Source organism: Felis catus, chromosome D3, assembly GCF_018350175.1.
Source record: "Felis catus isolate Fca126 chromosome D3, F.catus_Fca126_mat1.0, whole genome shotgun sequence".
In the NCBI taxonomy this organism is placed as follows: domain Eukaryota; kingdom Metazoa; phylum Chordata; class Mammalia; order Carnivora; family Felidae; genus Felis; species Felis catus.
In genome coordinates this window covers 91,321,810-91,343,035 of record NC_058379.1, presented here as the reverse complement: position 1 = coordinate 91,343,035, position 21,226 = coordinate 91,321,810, and positions in this window count along the sequence as shown.

The window sequence follows — 21,226 nt, the reverse complement described above, 5'->3', positions numbered from 1 at the left end:
GATTTCTGGACCATCGGGTAGGTATCGGTGGCTTAAAGTTTAGATCTCATCCTCTGGTGGTTAATGTGGGTCAGTTTGCTGGAGCTCCATCACAAACTACAACCAGCTGAGGGGTTCAAACACTAGAGATTGATCTTCTCATGGTTCTGGAAGTTAGAAGTTCAAAACTGAGGTGCTGCCTCAGAGGCTGGTTTCTCCAGAGGCCTCTCTCCTTGGCTTGCAGACTGTCCCTGAGTCCTCACGTGGTCCTTCCTCTATGTGTCTGTGTCCTAATCCCCCTTTTTTATGACACCAGTCATTGGAGCACGGCCCAACAGAATAACCTTGTTTTAACTTAATCACCTCTTTGAAGATCCTTTTTCTAAATAAGGTTAAGTTCTTAGGTACCGAGGATGAGGACTTCACCATATGAATTTCTGGGGAGGGAAAAATTATCCCTGAACACGTTTGAACCATCAAGAAGTAAGACCTGGGGCGCCTGGGTGGCTTAGTCGGTTGAGCGTCTGACTCTTGACTTCAGCTCAGGTCTTGATCCCAGGGTCATGGGCTCGAACCCTACTTTGGGTTCCACGCTGAACATGGAGCCTGCTTGGGATTCTCTCTCTCCCTCTCTCGGTCCCTCCACCGCTTGTACACAAGCATGCGTGTGCTCTCTCTCTCTCAAAATATTTCCTTTTTTTTTTTTTTAAAAAGTAAGACCTATAGTAGAAGTCCAGTCTAGTGGACTATTGTATTTCCTGTTACCACCACCATAGTATTAAAAAGGAACTGGATGCTTATGTTCAAAATCTATTGAAAATATTGCATACAAAAAAGTACAGCATAGGAAATACGGTCAACAATATTGTAACAGCGTTGTATGGAGACACATGGTAACCACACTTACCGTGGTGGGCATTTCGTAATGTATGTAGTTGTCAAATCGCTATGTTGTACACCTGAAACTAATATAATATTGTACGTCAACTGCACTTCAATTAAAAATGAGATTTAAGGAAATACACATTTGGTGAATAGAAACAAGGTGTGACTTCTGGTGTTCGTTTGCAATACGGGAGTGAAAAGCAGAGCAGTTTCCTCATCTGAGAGAAAAAGAAGAGAATGATGTCAATGCCCAATGGAGTGTGTCCGTGTTGGAGTTTTTTGCTTGTTTATTCATGTATTCGTTTCTCAAACGCTGACTGACTGCCTGTTCTGGACCAGGCGCCATACTAAAGGCAGGTAACACAACATGACGGACCGAGGTGGAAGAGGCAAGAGCCTAAGGAATAAAAGGTATGAACTCATTCAAGAAGTATCTGTTAAGCGCCTCCTATGTGTCAAGCCTCTTAAGGGTGCTTGGGGTGTACCTGTGAACGAAAAAAATAGAGACCCTTGTCTCTTGGGACCACTTCAAGTCTAGTGGAGGGAGACAACTTGTGGATAATAAATGCAAGAAATAAATATGTTATAGTGTGTTGGAAGGCATTAAGCCTACGGAGGAGAGAAACAGACCAAAGGAAGGGGTTCAAGATTGCCAGATGGGGGCCTTGCTCTTGTTAATGGGTTGGGCACAGAGATCTCTGGGACATGAAGGAAGGAAGGCAGAAAAGGAGGTGACCATGTGACCATCTGGCTGGGGACAGAGAAAGGTGGGGAAGGGCATTCCAGGCAGCAGGAATAGCCCTACCGTGTTCAAACACCGCCAAGGAGCCATGGGTGGATGGAGCTCAATAAGGGAGCAGGGAGCAAAGGAAGATAACGTGAGTTCATATCAAGTAGGGTTTTGTTGGCCATCGGAAGGATTTTGGCTTTTTTTTTTTTTTTTTTTTTTTTTTTTTTTTTTTTTTTTTTAGAGCAGAGCCACTGGAAAGTTTTGAGCAGAGTGGAGATAGGGTGTGACTGAAATAGTAAAAAGCCCTTTTTACCCACTGTGCTCCGTGTAGAGGAGGTGAGTGGCAAGGGTACAGGCAGAGAAACCAGGGAGGCACCAGCACGAGGGCAAGTGAGACACGCTGGAAGGTGCAGGGCATTGAGAGTGGACTTTGTAAGACCTGGTTGGGTGTCCTTTGAAGGTGGAGTCTACCCGATTGCTTACGGACAGAAGGAGGGCAAGAAAGGCAGGAACCAGAGATCACGCATGGGTGTTTTTGTTTTTTTGGTTTTTCCTCCAGAGCAACTTAAATGAATTTCTTTCAGCTAAGATAGGAAAGTCTGTGAGAAGCAGGTTCAGTTTGGACTTGTTGACGTTGCAAAATTGGTTAGACTTTCAGATGGTGACTAGGCAAAGGGGCCAATGGTCTAGAATTAAGGAGAGATGTCAGGGCTGGGGCTGTGGATGTGAGAACCACTGGCATTTAGACGGCATTTAAAGCAGTGAGGGGACCGATGGCCAAGGGTGTGGTGTAGGTGTGAGAGGAAGAAGGTCAGAGCTCCTGCAACACCAGGAATTCCAGGAGATGGGGAATCTGCCAAGGAGACTGCAGGGGAGGGGCCAGAAGGGAGGTGACCGGGAGGGACAGCTTGGTTGGAGTGACGGAAAGAGAGACTGGCAGAAAAGGAAGTGCATACGGACAACGTGGTGTCTGGAAGCCCGTGGTACAAACAACCCACATCCCCCGGTGACTGAGAGAAGAGGTGGCCTTTGGTCCAACTCCTTAAGAAACAGGAAGCAGAAGCAGAATCCTGGGTAGACAAGGCGAAGAGACAGCACCGGGTAGGACAAGCCATGCATGTGAAGATGCGGCCTGCTGATGGCATGTGTGCGGACCCACACACAGAAGCGTGTGTCTGGAGGGGGTGGAACCAGTGGCTGAGCATGAACAGTTGCAACCCTTACAGAGGACGATGGCCTTTTGTGCTTCACCATCTTTTCTCCTCCTGGATTGGTTCCAGTATAGAGTTCAGACATGGACTTCCAAATGTGAGCTCTTGGAACTTTTCTAGAGGGTGGAATGCATCACGTGCTATTTGATTAATGAGGTAGAGAGCTCACTGCTGACCCACTGGGACTTGGAGCTGTTCGCCGCCATATTGAATTTCATTCCTAAGAGACAAAGAAGCATGTTGAAAGTATACGGCTTGAGGAATAACCTGTTACCCTCGGATGTCCACGGGGGGCCCTCACGTGCCACTGTGGCCCCCACACAACCAAGACATTTGAAGACAGAGACAATTAAGGGAGGTCAGGATCAGAGAGAAAAACTTCACTCTGAAGGTCTGGTTTCACAAAATGATTCCCCCAAGGGGCTGTCACAGACGTCAAGGAAAGGGTCCTCTCCAGGGGAGGGAATGCATCAGGAAAAAGCCTCACTAGAAATGGTGTCAACATCCTGACAGGTGCACGCCTGGGCGAGATGGAGGAAGGGGCTACCAGGGAGATACCTTGTTCTCCGTGACAAAGCCCTTTTGTTGTGATTGCCAAAGAATGGCACCAAGGTGGGGACAGAAACATCCAAAGGGGTTTCTTAAGTTTTATGGCCTCCTAAGAAGGTGCCCACAGATTCTGCCCCTGCTTTGTGCTCGTCTCCCACAGAGAAGGCTCGCCCGCCAATTTTTAGATTCTCCGATTCTCCATGAAAGAAGTTATTTTTGTCGGATAGGGAATTGTAAGCTGGTCCTTGAAGTCAAACCCCCATTGTCGGTCGCCTTGACCTGCCCCTGCCAGTAAATGTTACAAAGAGACACAATTGGAGAAGGGCAGGAGATCCAAGCACTGAAACCTGCTTGTCTTAGAAGAAAGCCGTTTGGTAATGATTTTCAATTAAAAAAGTTTTATTGGATATACTTTGTCCTTCTTCACCTAGTTAAAAACTTCGTGTGGTGTGGGTAAAACCAAAAGTAAGTAAGAATATGAAAACTGCCTTCCCACTGAAAACAAAATAAGTTCACCGTTGTTATCTTGGTAACTATTATTTCGCCCTAAGTCTCGAATAACAATTTGCATTTTCTTTGACGATCGTTGTTAGATTTTTAAAGACACATTGATGGGAATTGTTTCTGTTTACACACAGAGTCTGTAATCCAGAGCGGGGGGATTGCTTGTGGCTGATTAAGAAATTGCTTAGATGCCTGAATTAATCTGCGTGACGTCTACCATGGATGAAAGCTTTTATAAGCCTGTGTAAGCCCCAGTCCTGACGTTGAGGCCCCAGCACACAGCCTGTACCCCGGGCTGTGGCCTGTGCTCTCTGCCAGCTTCTCCTGGGAGCAGGGATCGGAACACCAGGGAGACGGCAGGTTGCCTCTGTTCTGTGACCGGTGGTGGAAACACTAGGCTGACTTCCCTGTGATTTACTCATATGCGTCTTTGGAGCTGAGTTGTGGGTCTCGTTACTTGGTTCCCTTGTGCCTGAGTTGGCCACGTGCTGGTCCTTCTTTCCCTGGATGCCTCATCTTCAAGCCTGAGTCTGGATCTCTGAATTGCCTTGTCTGCCTACATTTCTACCACCTGCCCTCTCCTCCTTCCTGCCTATGATGGGACCAAGCTCCTTGTGATAGCAACAGCCAGAGTCACATCTTACAGCACTTCCGGATCCTCGTGTATGGCGTCTGCTGCCCACGATGGCCAGACAAGTAATGCGGGTGAGTGATGCTGGCCGGACATAATTTAAGTGGGCATGATGACCCTACAGGAGGCAGAATCTGTGACTCCCGAACTCTCCCCCCGGGTAAGAATGGGGTCCAACCGGCCAGAAGAAATACTTAACACAAAGATAACGTGCCTAGAACATTCTTAGGTACAGGGAAGCTAAGGAGCTCACCTGATCTTGCACAGCGAGACTAGGGCAGCAATGGGGTTTGAACCCAGGCGGTCTGGCTCCAGAGCATATGCCTTCAAGCCAGATACCGCCCCCCTACCCTACCAAGCTTTCTAAGAGATGTCTAAAAGAAATTTCTTTGTAAGAGGATATGTATGCATATTTATGAGAAATCTAACCAATTCTGAACATTGAGAATTCGAATTAATAGATGGAACAGAGGATGCTGGGCCATGTTAAGTCCCTGAGCCCTGGGCTGTGGCCTTGGCCCTGAATTACCAGTGTCGGTGCGCATGGGAGTCATTGCAGCTGCCAAATCCTAGCATTGCACGAGCAGGCGGCCGGTCCTGTGCTCACCATGCTCCTGACGACTCCGTCCCTGATCAGTAAAGCAAGAACGTGGAGAAGCTTGCGTCCTGGGTGAGCTTCAGCGCAATGGCAGGAGAAGGTTTCTGGAGGGATGGGAGAGGTTTGTGTAACTTGGGAGAAAAAGGGTGCTTCTTCAGGGGTGACTGGGCTCAGAGGAGGGGCCCGGGCTTCCTCAGTGCTGGCGTCCATCGGGTACCCGTGTCGGTATTTTACACACAAGACCTCCCGTCGATGCTTTCCACACCACAGCACGGGATGCACGTTTTGCAAATGTATTCTTCGAATCTCAGTGTCCTCGGTGGATTTCTACAAGGCCACGTGGCAGACTGAATGGCAAAGTCAGGATTCACACCTAGGACAAGGGACGTCCAACTCACGGACGTGCATGGAAGCTTTATGGAAGGTTACAACTGACCAAATGCCTGTGCACCCAGGATTTCCTCTCTGTCCTTGCGCTCGGGACCAGGAGCTGGAGTCAGACCTGAAACCCGGGGCTATAGGGGTGGGCCCAGGGCTCTGTCCCCATGGCTGGAGTCGGTTCCTTCCTGAGTGATGCAACACAAACGTTCGAAAGGAAGGAAAGGGTGGAAACGGACGCCTGGGAGCTCGGGAGTGGATGACAATACCTACGGGGCAGAGTGGTTATTTACTACTGTGATCTTGACCGGATTTGGGGCTTCTGAGGTTCTTGCTCTCCCAAGCCTTATGGGCTGCCACCGAGAATATCCTTGGAGTGACAACGAGGCGCTAAGTCCAGCCACGTGGCTCTGCCCCCTCCCTCCGCAAGGCGGACAGAGATGTGCGTGTCAAATTCTGGCACGAGGAGGGCCCACACGGGGGCCACAGACACGAGAAGTGGGAGCTGCCACCCTGGACAGCGTGCCCCTGTCCTCCCGTCTGTCCTCGGAGTCCCGCGAGGTACGCGGACACCTGGGCGGCTTCTCACGCAGCTCGTGTGCTGACACGTGGCATGTGGCTCGTCTGGCCGTGACGGGTCCTTGAGATGCTCTGACCGGAGAGGGTGACACAAACGTCTGTCTGTCCTTCCCGTCGCCCTGGGCCAGGCCGGTGTGTTCCAGAAGCAGGCCTCACAGCCACACGCTCTGTGCTCACACGGATTGAACGGAATGGACGTGATTAGGGCAAGTTGCTGTTTTGCCCTGGTCAGTGGAAGGGCTGGGAGACTCTCAGACGTAGAGCACGTCGGTCTTGGAGGTGACATAGTTCTGCTTTAAATGTTATTTTTTTAAGGTTTATTCATTTTTGAAAGACAGAGACAGAGCAGGAGCAGGGGAGGGGCAGAGAGAGAGGGAGACACGGAATCCGAAGAAGGGTCCAGACTTCTAGCTGTCAGCACAGAGCCTGACGCGGGGCTCGAACTCACTAACTGAGAGTCCATGACCTGAGCCGAAGTCGGACGCTTAACCGACCGAGCCCCCCAGGCGCCCCTGATCACGGTTCTGCTTTAAAGACAAAACAAAAAAACAGAACAAAATCAAGTGACTTCCTACCTACGCATTCTCAAAATGCTCTCCGGAGCGGCTGGCGGCAGCCCCCTAAACCCGGGGCTTTGAAGGAAATCACAGTCCGGACCCTCAGTGCAGCCACGTCCTGTCCCGTAATGACAGGCATTACGTCCGCACAGGACCATAAATCAACTGCAGAGGCTGTTTTAAATAGGCTGCACATGCTGAGGACACGGGCCTGCTAAGTGGCACTTTGCAAGGGAAGCAGAGGAGGAAGGACAGTGCCCCCACGCCAGGCCCAGGGCGGGCGGGCCTCCCCTCCCCAGGGCCCCCCTCCGCTTCCCTGGTGGCAGGGATTCTGTGCAGAAGCCTCTGGAGCCGGTGGGAAATGGGTTTCCCTGCCGGCCTCTGTAAGGCTTAATTAGGATTCCTCTGAAAAAATTTCCCTCCCACGGGGGGACCTGGGACCGCGTTTACAAGGTGCGCCACACCCGTGACTGCCTGGCACTGTCCTCCCGCGTGGCGGGCTACCCCCCCCCCCCCCTTCTGCTGCTGCTGGTGGCCCGGATAAGCCCCGGGTCCTCTGCGGTGAATGTGGACCGTGGAGTCTGCAATTACTGTCCCTGATTTCACTGTGAAAACTTTACCAGGGCGGCACTGAAAAATCTTCCTTTACCCTCCTACTCCTTCTAAGAGAAGGGAAAAATCCATCAAATTAACACATCAATGAGTTGATTGTAATCTCCAGGGCTCAGTGTAGCACTCTCCAGCCGCCCAGACAGGAGGCCGGCATGATTTATCAATGCAAACCTAATAGCATCAATATGAATCTAACTAAAAATCAATATTTCATTACCAAATTGTTAGTGAGAATGAAGAAAAATGGCCGGAGTCAGAGCATTCTCTAGGGTAGGAGCATCTGGAGTTCAATGTGACAACATGAGTGATGTGTGACTCGGGGCCTGGGGAAGGACACTGTGAGGACAGGCCACGCGGACGCCCAGGGCGCTCGCAGGGAGTGCGCCTCGCTGCTGCCTTTTTCTTTCTTTTCAGGCTCTTCTTAGAAGGCAAAACCGTGTGAGAGGGAAAATAAGGGAGGCGGGGCACAGAGTTGGCTCCCCAGCCCGACCGTCCTGCCTCCCGGGAGCAGGGGGCCTGGGAGTCCCAGGGACCAGGGACCTCTCAGGGGACTGCCTGCCCTGGTCCTCGCCCCCCCGCCCCCCTCCAAGGGCCACAGTTAGGGCATCCCTCCGCCCACCCCCGCCCGGTGCGCTGCACTTGGTGGTTTATGTTGCCATTTCCCAAAAAACACAGGGAAGGAAAGGGCGGCCTTACAAGTAGGGCTCCCAGGCTCGTGGCATCCCAGCGTGGCACCCGGTGACTGTGGGAGAAAGGTGATAGCCCCCAAGTGCGGTGACAGGTAACAGCCCGGGAGTGATGAGGCTCGCCCTTGGTCGGAACATGCTTCCGACAACGCTCACGAGCAATTTATCGCCACAGCTGCTCTGTTTCTGTTATCACTCAAAGACCCAAGGTCATCTATCAAAGAGGCCAGTTATCAAATGGGAAGAAGAAAAGAACATTACAAAGCGTTCGAATGAGTAACACGCTATAGTGCGGGATTGCACCACGCGCCGGATGCTCAGAGCTTCTTAAATATTGTGCCCTCTGGTCCTTCCTGCCGCTGCCCCCCACCACGCCCAGGGCCATCCCGCGATCTCTGGTGGTCGATTTTGAGCTGGGAAAACATCTAGGGACGCTTCCCCGGTGTCCGAGGAGGAGGCCCTGGAGAGCAGGTGGCCCGACCCTCAGGTCCGCTCCTGCCCGGCCTGGAGGCTGACGCGGCCCTTGTCTTCTGCTGGTCTTGCCTTGTCTACGCCTCACCCCGATTCTGCTTCTGCAGGACATGCCCCCCATAGCCGGATGAGGAGGATATAAGAAGACAGGGTCAGGTGTATTATTCTGGACCAGACCAGGCTTGCACAGATGACTTTGCACAGACTTTGTTTTCACGCAAAAATTACTTGAATACCAGGCAGTATCAAATAGTGATTAAAAGCTCAGGTGCTGGAGTCAGACAGACCTTGATAAACACAGCAGCTCTGTCGCCCATTAGCCGTGTGACTCATTTAATGACACATTGTCACAAACTCCAGTAAACCTTAGTTTCTCCGTTTGTCATGACGTCGTGCCTCGTGGGCAGGCTGACCCTGGGCCCCAAGTACAGGATTTAGCACATTGGCCAGAACGGCACATGCTCAGTAAACGTGACCGCACTGCTGTTCCTCCCCTCCGACGAAGGTGGCGGAAGGCAAAGCCCATCCGTGGGGGGTTTCTACATTCTTCGAATCTCAGGTCCTCTCCATCGGGCTTCTGCCGTTCTGTTCTGTGGCGCCGCCTGGAACGTCGCTCCGTGACAGCAATGCTTCTCCCGTCTTCGGGCTCTTTGGGGGAGGTTTGCACAGTGTCACCGCATTTCTGTGCTCGGCACCGCCTGGTGCTGCAGAGGTTAAATCAAGTCAGATTCCCGGGGAGACCTGACAGACTTGTGAGGCCCTTCGCCCATCTTCAGAAGCCCCCGCGCGATGACTCTTGCAGGGTACGGCTACGTCGAGCTCCTGTCCTTGGCCGTCCGCACCTGACATACATCTGGCACTCGTTCTGACACTAACAAGGAACCCGTCGCCTCTCTGACATTTCCTTCTGGCCTGTTTACCATGTTTTTCAGCCCGTGGGCTGTCGGCGTTGATTTGTTTTGTAATAGTACCTCAGTCTGACAAATGCTGAAATCAGCAGCAGGGCCCGGACGCGTGTGCTTCTGGAGGGCGGCCGGCCCCTGGCAGGTGAGTGCAAGGGACCCCGCGCAGGGCGCAGGGCGCGGGACATTCTGGGTACCTGCCTTAGATAGCTACGTGGGGTGCAGAGGGGTCTCCCCGGATACCTCTCGGCGGGGGGTGATCGGGGGTCAGGGCCACTATCCCCCCACACCTGCCTGTGTGGCTTTTTCTTGTTTGCAGCTGTGGAGACCCTGGTCCCTGCGTTGACCTTAGGAGACAGCCAGCTACCGTGGCCTTCCGGTTGATTGTTCTCCAAAGTTCGGAGGGAAGCCTCAACATTCTTAGAAGTAGCTTACTCTTACCGAGGGCTTTTCAGTTCCCTTGTGTCTCCTTGCGCTTCGGGCCTCAGTGGCCTAAGCCCTGCTGCCCCTTTTCACTCGGTCCCCGGCAGGTGCCGACGGGGACCTGGTCCCTCCTGCGTTTTCCCCACTGCAGCTGAGAGCGGTTTCCGGTGTCACTTCATTTCCCTTCCCTAAAACAAAGGTCCTGGCGATGCCATGTGAGGATACTTGCGCTGGAACTCGAGAATCCCTCCTCCACTCCAGGCGGGGGACAAGCGCAAGTGTGCGCCCCCTTCTGCATGGTCTCTTCACAGCCTCGTGCATGGTTGTTACCTCAGGCAGCACGCACACTTTCCCTGACCGTGAAACATTTTCTAGACAACAGGGACCAGAGCTGCTACCATTCTGTAAGTAGTCGCCGGGACGGTTTGCGGCCCCCGCACCCCCTCCACAGATGGGGGGGCCATCAAGGACTGTGCCCAGGAGCAGGGCCGAGCGAAGGGGGGGCACCCCTTTCAATACTGGCCCCCTGTCTTCAGAAACAGCCCTGCAGGACTGGGGCCCACGCGGCGGCGGGGCAGGCCTGGAACGCCATGGCCATCCAGGAGAAATGAGGGTCACCCTGGCCACAAAGCAGAGGGCAACAAAAGCCAGAATGTCCATCTGTGTGGCCTAGGACGCCCAGGGGACTTTTGAGAGGAAGTTGCCTGGCCTCCTCTAGCCTGACGGCCAGACGTGGCTGCAAACCTCCTACCTTCCCATCGCTGTGACCTTCAGTGTTCCCGGAAGACGTCCAGAGACGCGGGTGGGGATCATGGGAATGCCAGCCCCTCTCCGCCCTGGGCCTCCGCCACTGCTTTCCCGCTGTTCCCTGCGTGTCCTGACCAACCTGCCCTGACTGTGCCGTCCCTCCAGTCCTGTGCCGTCCCGCCTGTCTGCTCCCACCTGCCCCGGGGGGGGGGGCCGAGACTGGGACCCTTGGAAGTCGTGGGGGTGAGTGCGGCTGTGACCCGGGGCGGGCTTTGCTCCTGGACCTGCCCTGCGCGCCTGGCCCCCCGGGGGGCTCTTCCTTCTGCAGGAGGCAGGAGGTGAGCTCGAGGCCTGGGGACCGCCCCCCCTGCAGGTGCACCGGCCCCCCCGCCTGCAAGTGCCTTCCGCTCGGTGTTTGGAGGCGCGCCCAGTTCCGCTCCATCTAACACGACCTCCCCCAAGTTAGTGACTCCGTGCTTCCTGCTTATTGTGCAGCCCGCAGGTTCCTTTCCACCCTGAACAGGTGTCTGCGCGCCTGGGAAGCGAAGCACCGATGCGCCTCTGTTCTGAAACTGCCAGGGCCTTTGGGCTGCCCGCCACCCCACGGAGGCGGCTTCTCGGGGGCAGGTGGTCACCCCACGGCGCCCCTCCCCCTTCCGCTTTCCCCCTTCTGTGCCCTTCCTGTCTGCCTTTCAAACATTCTTATTTATCATCGCGTTCACCCGTCTGTTAGTCTTTCCTCCGCCGGGCACGTGGCGGCATTAGGGGTCCTCGGAGGAAGCGACGCGCACTTGGTTAGGTGACCACCTAACTCTGACCTTAGGGATCTCCTTTAATCATTCAAGCCCGCCGACCCCATCGTGCGCGCGGGTCCTTGTGGCCTCTCCACGAGGCTATTACGGCCGTCACTGTGGCTGGCCCCCAGGGGCCCTGGAGACACGGTCTTCTAACAAGAACTCGGCGAAGAGAAACCTTCTCCGTGTGTTGGCTGGTGCTTCCTCCGAAGGGTTCTGATGCCTGGAGCCAGGGGCTCCTCTCTGCTGACTTTTCTCTCTCTCCCCATTTGTGGGGCATATGATCCTATGTCGCTTTATCCCACAACAAAGAAAAAATAAAAGTCGTAGCTTTTCTGAGTACCTCCACCCGGCAGGTGGCGCCGGCCTCGCCCCGGGCGGGTGGAGGGACTGAGCGCAGCGCCCTGGGGCCGGGGTGACCTCGCAGACCCCAAGCTTCACTTCCGCCGCACCTGTGCGGGGTCGGGGTTGCAGACTGCGTGGCGGCCCCTTCGCGCGGCGCGCCCCGGACCCTCAGGGGGGAAACCCCACCGGTCTGTTGCAACTCTAGGCTGTTCCGAAATAATGCAGCATTCCAGCTCGCTGCCCTTAAATTTGAAACCTGAGGCCTCCAGCGAAAACTTATCTTGAAAATTATGCCTTGAGACTTCACTGCGGGACTAACAAAATGAGTATTCCCAGGGACTTTTTAAGAATGTCATTGTTATAAAATCAGCTTGCAATTGGAGGGACTCGATATCTTACTTGCTTATCTGCACAGCTGGTAGGTAAAACAGACACTTTCCAATTGTGCAGCCATCACCAGTGTTAAAAGAGGACGTTTTCACAGATTTACTCTTTACAGCTGAAAAATCTTGTCAGAAACTTTGTCTTCAAGTTCCACTGTATAAATTGTCTCACAGTAGCCTACTTCACAACTTTCTTCGCGGGGAGCGACAGCACTCTGGTATGTCATTATTTCCTGCTTTTGGAGGTTTTGTTTAATAGAATTCAGGGGCTTCCTCCTCCCCTCCCCTTAATCTATTTTATGTTTAGAAGGTTTGCTACAAGTTTGGTAAAGAAAGCAGGAGACCTGAGAAGGATGGGTTCCTGACACTGCTGATGAAGGAGAAGAAGTTTCTGGAAAATGACTACCTGGCTAAGTCTTCGTCTAACGAGGGCTGAGAGAAAATATTGTGAGTCTTTGCGTTTTTGCAGTCCCTTCTCCGTGACAACTTTAACCGGCTCTGTCTGTTTACTTTTTGGTCCTGATAACATGCGTGTAAATATTAGGGGTTTTGGCTGAAGGAACCACACTGACAAAGAGCAGTTATTCCAAGAAGACCTACTACAGAGATGCACCAGGTGAGCAGGCTTTTGACCCGGCAAAGTGTACCAGAGAAGGGGTGTGCGGAAGGGAAACGGAGGCGATCCCCGGAGCGTTATAAATTATGCACGTGTTCTGGTGGGTGGAGAAGGAATCACGTTGGATTGGGGGCCTCGGAAGCGATTCTCATTTGGGATGCCACCTAAGCGTGTCCCAGCACACGCTGACGAACTGCTTGTCGACGGCTCGGCGTGGGGAACCACTCCAAGGACGCTGACGCTCAGAGGGTCCTGGAGCTGCTCTGGCAGGTGAGGAGAGTCTAGAAGGTGGGTAAGGTTGGAGACCCAGACTGTCTTCAAGCCCAGTGTTGTCATCTGGGAAATGTGGACTCTAACGTGCGAGAATGACTTCCTTGCCCAAGGTCCGGCATTAATTAGGCGGCTGTGTGAGGACATTGGATCGTTCCGCCCCTCACTGCAGGGACACATAGAAGGAGCATCCCTTTGGAGAAGCCCTTCCACAGCGGGGCCTCCCCCTACCAGCCTGTGAGCCTGCACATCCATGAGTTTCTCTTCTCAGACAACAAATTCACACTCTTACTTTGCGGTCGCAGCACGAGCTAAAGGACACAGATAAAGCAAACCCCACCAAACCCTGCCAACCAGGGGAACGGCTGTCTGTGACTCTTCTGTGAGACATTTGGTCGAAGGATCGAGTAACTAGGAAGGGTTCAGACAGATCCTTGAGATCCTGGTTGTCCCAACACCGTGGAGTTGCTTTCAGACGCGGGAATAAAAATTTTAAATGTCATTGAAAGTACACCAGGGACTCTTGACATAAAGAAAATCATCCCGTCTTTCAAGACTCAATATATTTAAATTGATACATACGTGTTAGGGCTTGGGCTCTGTCCTAGAATTTGAAAACCACCCTGTTATGCCTATAAAAGTTCATACCAGGAACTTTCTCGTGAGCTGTTTGAAGGACTAAGATTTCGGCATAACACCCTCTACAGAGTCTTAAGTTTTAAGAGTGAAATTGGCTTTTGCGAAGGCAATCTGAAACATGGCGGTTTCTTCACGGTCGGTCATACAGAGCAGTGCTGCTCATGGTCAGTGTCCCACCTTGATTTTAAAACAATAGGGTCGAGCCACCATGGGGACGTTGTGCAAAGTTTTATCTTTATACAAGGACAATTTAGAAACGGGGTTTGCAGCGTAAAAGACACGCAAATCCTGAAGTTTAAGATAGTCTACTTCCCCCCCGCCTCCCCTTTTATTTCACGCTGGGCTTCATTCAGGGCCACGGTCTAATTTAGGAAGATTGATTTCCAAAAGAAATCATTTGCCGCTTACATTTCTCAATTGATTTCAAAATTGCAAAAAAGGAAAATAAACACCTCCTCGTTGCTCTTAATAAGATTACCAAGCTTCACTGGGTATCTATTTTTATTATCCTGTACTCACTTTAGCAGCCTGAATTAGCAGCCGTGTTGGCACAGGCATATCCTCTGTGCTTGGCTTGAATATTAGCTATAAGAGCTCTATATGGATTCATCTAAGGAGAGAAAAAGTTAGCTGAAGCCATAAAGATAATTAATCTTTGTTTGAAATGATATTTTCCTTTCTGCTGCCATTTGTCATGCAGAAGCATTTAATGCGGAAGCATTAAAACACCCTCTCACTGCAGTAGAAGCCAAAGGATGCCATTTGAAGCTGTTTGAAAATATTCCCTCCCCTCTCCTCCCTCCACACCCCCCGCCTGCCAGGCCTCTATGAATCTGCTCCTGTTTCAAAGGCCATCACCCAGGGCTGCTTAGATGTGATTGAAACCCACTGTTGTCCGCGACCGAACCCCAAAGACAGGACAAGGACATCAGACAGCTTTGCTGGTGCGCAAAGAGGGACGGACACCTATGCCCTTTACATGTGGGATTGTCTCCTTTCAGGTGTTCTTAGGACAGTTTTCTTATCGTCGACGAGGCCGTGATGCTGAGGGATCCATTTCCGCCCTCTTCTCCCGCCGAGCGTTCTTTTATTCTGCGTTCTTGTGTTCTGATGAGTTCTTTATATCTAGCGAGGGTTCGGCTTAATTAGATATTCAAATGATTCTGAGCAGTGCTGTTCCTCTCACTCCGAACTGCGACAAACACCTAGGAAACATACTGTTGGCGGCATTTAATCAACGGCAGTCAATTTATCATTTTCACAGTTTTAGTGAGCGGTTATGAATCACTAAAATCACAGGTATTGTAGGCGCAGGGCTGTGGCGCCATCATTAACAAATCCGCAGTGTGCAGAGGGATGACTTAGTAATTGAGTAGGAATAATAAGGACACATCGTTTAGCTGCATGTCACAGACCGTGCCTCCAAACGCAGGCATGCAAAATCCACGTTTTGCTTAATAAATAAATTACACAGCCGATGTATTATACATAATTTGTGTCCTCGCGGATTTGAGTGATCTATAATGCGTGGTCCAAGCCATTTATTTATTAAGACTAACTATATATATTGTAGGCAGGCAGCTGAAAACTCCAGGGGACGGCCTGCCTGGGGGCCCGCGCAGCACGGTGAGGCGGGGCCCGGCGAGGGGTGTGCTTGGGGGTCAGAAGCCTGGGGCCCACGGCCCGCTGCCTGCTGTTCTGTGCTTGTAAGTGTCGGTTCTGTCTGGAGGAAAGGCAGCCTGGACCTTTTGCGGGGATTTCTGAGATGAGAGAAAATAAAAACGTCCTTAAGAATGCCTGTGGTAACAAAAAAGGATCTTCAAGTTCATCACGTGGAACGGATTTGGGGAATGCCAAATCGCAAAAGCTTAGCGGTGGGCTTTCGGGAGGATTGGTGGGAGGAGGGGTGGCACCGGGGGGCATGTCCGGAGCGGGGAGATGGGCTGGCCGGTGGCCTCGTTCCCGGCTTGCAGAAGGCGGGAGCCAGACTGGGCTGTGGTCAGGGGCTCGCCCGGGACCAGTCCCGGGTGGGCGTCGTAGGCTTAGAGTCTCCCAGGGCGCCTCGCCTCGCTAGGGCGGAACACGTCGGCGTCCCCCCTTAGAGCTTGGTCACGCGGGCCTGCGATTCTGAAGGATGAGCCGGGAGAGGCCTCGCGTGTATTTCAGTTCCTTTCCCCCGAGGACAGGACTGCCGAGAGCTGCTTCTCCTCTGGTTCAGCCTGAATCCTTGCCGCTCCTCGGCCGGGACCCTCTGCACCTGTCGCCGCTCTCACCGCGGGGGGCACAGTCCCCAGCGGAGCCGCACTGCCCCTTGTGCCAAGCCTCGAGCCGCACAATTGCCGGGAGGTCCCTTCAGGCTTAGTCCGTGGTGGCGTCACCCTCCCGTATCCTGAAGTCGCGTCCCCACGCTTTGTGTCTAAACCCCCACTCGCCTGTCCCTGGGCCGGCCTGAAGACGTTTCTCCTTCGCAGAGGCCTGCGGTCAAGGTAAGCGACCTGGACAGGCTACAGTCTCCTTGCATGTGATGGAAGAGTCGTTGCCTGACTGGGGTGTGAGCGCAAACCGAGTGCGACAGAGTTCCAGGAGGCTTCTGGAAAGAGGCCACTGCGCCCTGTGTTGGTGACGGCCGCCCACGGTGCGTGTAGAGCATCCCACGCGGCAAGGCCGTATGGGCCCCGTCCGCCTCTCCCTCCCTTGTGAAGAGCAACGTCTTGCAAGGCTGTGTCCGTGGAATCCACGTGGAGGTTTCTCCCCCCTGCCCCACTGAAGCCTCTTTTCAAGATGATGGACAGTCTCCGTGCTGCTAAATCTGATGGCGGGTTCTTGGACCTCCTCCCCTCCAAGCTGCCGGCAGCTTCCACACGGTCGACTTGCGTCTCTTCGTACCGATTCTGCCTCACTCCCGACTTGCCTGTGCTGCGTCCCCCTGGTCTGGCTGACCCCCCTGGGTGCTGGGATGCTCCGGGGCCTGGTTCTGGGACCTCTGTGCCCATCTGGGTCCATTCCATTGCTGGGAACGTCGTTTACAGGTGGTGCCTTCCCCTTTACTGTGAGCTGTGTTTGCAGTGGCCGCTGGCCCGCTCCACCCGGAGGCCTGATTTACACTTGACATTCAATATGCCCCCAAGTCAACTCTCCATCTCCCTCTATAAATCTGCTCTCCTCCCATTTGTGGTCGCCTCAGTAAATGGCAACTTTAATTTTCTAGTGTTTTTAGGACCCAGACCTTGAAATTATCCTGACTCCTTTCTTTGTCTCATTTCCCTCAACCAGATCTATGGAAAATGCCTTTGACTCTGCTTCAAATACACCTATAAAATCGAATCACTTCTTGGGTGGGGCTTTCAAGGGGCCGTCAAGGACTTCCATAATCCACACGCCCAAAAAAGGAAAGAAAATCCTGGCAGAATTATCAACAGCCTCCTCTCCCGGAACTCTGCAAACGAATTGAAGCCTTACAACAATCTGGAAAGTGTTGCATTCTGGAGAAACTGCTGACCTCGGGTAAGGCAGTGGGTTGTGACACTAATGCCCGGACGCCCTTCTTCGTGCTGCAGGAGTCTCAAAGCCCAACGGTCTACACTCACAGCGTCTTGTGAAAGGTGGCCACTGCCTGGAACAAGTGGGTGTGGGCCCTGAGGAAGGCCTGTCCCAAAAGCACCATCACTGTCCTGTCTGCCTCAGAGCTCCGTGGAAAGATCCTATCTCCAGGGCATCTGTCAAAATTAATTAGCTGCAGTTTTTTTGAAACGTCACACCTGCCTGAAATTACAGCATCAGCTGGGGCAAAGAAAATCCCAGCTAAAACTTGTAAAAGAACTCTCTGGACTGTCTGGGGCACAAGATGTCCATAGGGGGTTTTGAACCCCCTGGCTTATTTCTGGGTGTTCGGAAAGCCGCCTGCATGCACAGGGTTGTATGTGTGCTTGGGAGAGACCCGAAAAGGTCCCCAGGGATGCACCGCTGGTTGGTCTCGATGCCCTGCGCAGGGGGCGGAGGGGTCGAAGGAAGACTTGCAAGTGGCCTGCGTGTCCCCCACCCCCGCCGTGTCCCTAGCACACACAAAGGGTGAAAAGGGACCCGAGGACTTGCTGGCCCGGATGTTCCAGGAAAGCGAACCAGGCAGAGACCTCGGTAGTCGCCTGTGACACAGACGTCAGATTCTACAGAACGAAACAGACAGTTGTGAGCACAGACTCTGGGGTGGGGGTGGGGGGGGGTGGATAGACTGCCAGGCTGCCTGCATTCTGCTATCTGAAGTGTCGGGTTTCGGCAAAATTGTATGGGACACACACAGAAACAGGAAAGCATGGATCCTGCGTAGAAGAGGCAGCCGACAGAAGGCACCTCTGAGGGGGCCCAGATGTTGGACTTATTAGACCAGGGCTTTAAATTGTACCGCCGTGAATACACGGAAACGACTAAGATCAGCACGACCGTGAACACGCCGAAACAACTAAAACCACATTGCTTCTCAGAGTCTGTGCTGCCTCCCTTGTGCTTCGTGTGACCTGGGCTGTTGCAGACAGCTCCCTATCACCTCCCTGTTCCATCCCCTGGAGCCTGTTCTCGGGGCAGCAGCGAGAGGGACCCCTTAACCGTGCAAGGCAGGACCTACCTTTCCTTCCCACTGCCTGCCGTCCCCTCGGGGTGACAACCCAGGCTCTCAGCACAGCCCCACGTGTTCCCCGACGTGCTTCTGTTCTCCCCCTGTGACTCTCCTCCTTCCTTCCTGTTTCGTAGGTGCCCCATCTCTACCCTTGGGAACCCCTGTGCCTAAGTCACGTCGGCGGATGGTCATGTGGGTGGTTCTTTCTCTTCAGCAAATGTGGCGATGACTCAGGGCTTCCCCCCCGGCCACCGTGCTTGGAAGCTGCCACCTCAGAGCACAGGGCCTGCTGGGGGTGACATACCGGCCAAGCCACTGTAGGGTGAGTATGTGATCATAATGCTGACACACGATAAAAACTACCGAGGGTTAAGGGCAAGAGGGATTGTCATTTCGGCCCCATGGAGAGGTACGTTTTCTCTGAAAGAGTAATGATTTCCAGAGACCCAAGGAAAGTGAGATTAACCAGAGGAGGGAGGGGCGGGTGTGTCCGTCAGAGAGAAAGGTGGATGCAACAGCTTCCAGGCAGGAGCCAAAAGAAGGAGGCCAGTGAGGCCGTGGCTTCTGGAACTGGGGATGAGGCGGGAGCTGCAGGCCGTACTAAGGGTCTTGAGTTTTATTGCCAGAGCAGAACCGCCCAGTGATTCAAACAAGGGAGTCACGTAATCCAGTCGGTGGCTCCCCCGGGGTGACACTGTCTTCGTTGCAAAGGTCAGAGGGGGCAGAGGCAGGGGTGGGTGCAGGGCCCCGTGGCAGCGGGGGAGTCCCTGGCCGAGACTGGCCAGGACACAGGGCCGAGGCGGTGGACGGCGGACAGATCAGAGGTGGAGATGGTGGGACCTGTGTGCGGCTTGGATGTGAGCGGGAGGGTGTCTTAGGTCTTGGGGCGGCCGTAAGCAAGTACCGCAGGCTGAGTGGCTGAAAACAACAGGAACTGAATCCCTCACGATTCAGGAAGCCGGAGCCCAGAATCGAGGTTGGGGCAGGGCTCCGGGGGCTTCTGCCTGGCTTACGGTGGCTGCAGGTGCTCAGCGGCTTTTGGCAATGCTATTCCGGTCTCGGCCTCGGCCTCACATGGCCTCTGGCCCCGTGCCTCTGTGTGTCCTTTCCTCTTCTTACAGGGCCACTGGTATCATATTCCGGGGCCGCCTTAATCCCGAATGACCTCATCCCCGTCCTAACTAACCACATCTGCAGAGACCTTATTTCCAAACATGATCACATCTGGAAGGACGTGGACTTTGGGAGGACACTGGGCAGCCCACCTCAGGGGCTGAGGGGAGTTTCAAGGCTGAGCACTGGGCCTTCGAGGGACGGTGGGGCCGTGCAGTGTGACCGAGGCTTCCAGGGAGTGCCTCAGGCCGGTCGGGGTGGCCACCGTGTGGCACTGGGACCCTGGGGTGCCCGGTGTCCTGCTAGCTCTGCGGGCCTGGCAGGTTTTGGCTGAAGATGAGGTTTAGGCGGAATGCTCCAGACGGGGGGCTCATAGCCGCAGAGGTATGTGAGTTTACTCAGGGGCAGAAAGGACAGTACCAGGATTTCCAAGATCCTTAAGAATGTTTGCTTATTTGAGAATTAAAACAGGGCCCAGGCTTGTCTCCTAGTTTCCCAAATGTCACCAAGTCAACATAATTTTTCAAGTTTACATATTTTTCTTTGCAAGCTTCCTTGGGGTTCTGACAGCCACATAAGTCCTGGTTCTTTTTTTTAAATGTTATTTATTTTTTTTGAGAGAGAGAAAGAGAGAGACAGAGGAGGGGAGGGGCAGAGGGGGAGGGAGACAGAGGATCCATAGCAGACTCCAGTGCTGTCAGCACAAAGCTTAATGCAAGACTCGAGCTCACAAACCATGAGATCATGACCTGAGCAGAAGTCAGACACTTAACTGACTGAGCGACCCAGGTGACCCAAGCATGAATTGTTTTTAATGTTTATTTATTTTTGAGAGAGAGAGAGAGAGAGAGAGAGAGAGAGAGAGAGAGAGAGAGAGACTGCGAATGGGGGAGGGGCAGAGAGAGAGGGAGACACAGAATCTGAAGCAGCTTCAGGCTCCGAGCTGTCAGCACAGAGCCCGATGCGGGGCTTGAACCCACAAGCCGCACGATCACGACCTGAGCCGAAGTCGGACGCTTAACACACTGAGCCACCCATACACTCATCGTGACTCTTGATTCCTATACAAGCTGCCCCGCGTGTCAGAAATAAAAGCTGGTTGTGGGTCCTCGGGGTGGTCTGCGTCCAGCTACGTGCTGGGGTGTGGTTGGGGACGGTGACGGGCTGTTTGTCCAGGGAGCGTGTGGTCACCTGGGTGCACGCGGAGGGTGGGGATAGCTGGCGGTCTCTGGTGGGGCCCTGCAACCCTGACAGCTGGACAGAGGTCATCTCAGGTTTCCTGACCTCCTGCAACATACTTACCGTCACCAGCCTCAGTTTCCTCATCTGCAAGATGAGGGGCCACGAATGGGTCCTAACTCACAGGATGTGAGTACTAACGGGATAATGCACACGAGTGTACGGCCCGGACCAAAGCAGGAGCCGTCCACGAGCCTTTCGGAAAAAAAAAAAAGTTGAGGGAGAAAGCGAGAAGCAAAACATGAGAGCGAATGTGGCATTTATGCGAATCAACACGTCTCTGCTAAAATAGAGCAAAGCCCCATATTTTTGGAGCCTGTGGTGACCTCCCTGGGTGTAAACCAGGATTGGCCAATGTGCGGTTTGTCTATGGTGAGACACAGGCCGGTGGCTCGCAGCTGTCTCCCTCACTGCCTCGCCACATCCCGAGAAGGATCGACAGGGGAGGATGACGCGGGCTGAGAATTGTTCTTTTACTGCAGAAAGATCACAGATTATACTTCGGAAGCTTTTCGAATGCGCTGGGGTAGGGGCCCGTCCTACTCAGAATTGGCCTGGCACAGAGTAGCGTGTCACGACTCGTCTTTGTGAACATCCACTGGGCCTTGTTGGGCTCTATTACGCGGCGTTGCCCTCACGGACACACTGACGCGCTCCAGACCCCTGCACAGGGATTTATGTTGAAAGGTCAAGGGATCCAGGACGTCAGAGCGGTAAAGGCCCTTGGGTAGGGCCAGGCCGACCTGCGCAGACGAGGCTGGGGGAAGCCCCACGAA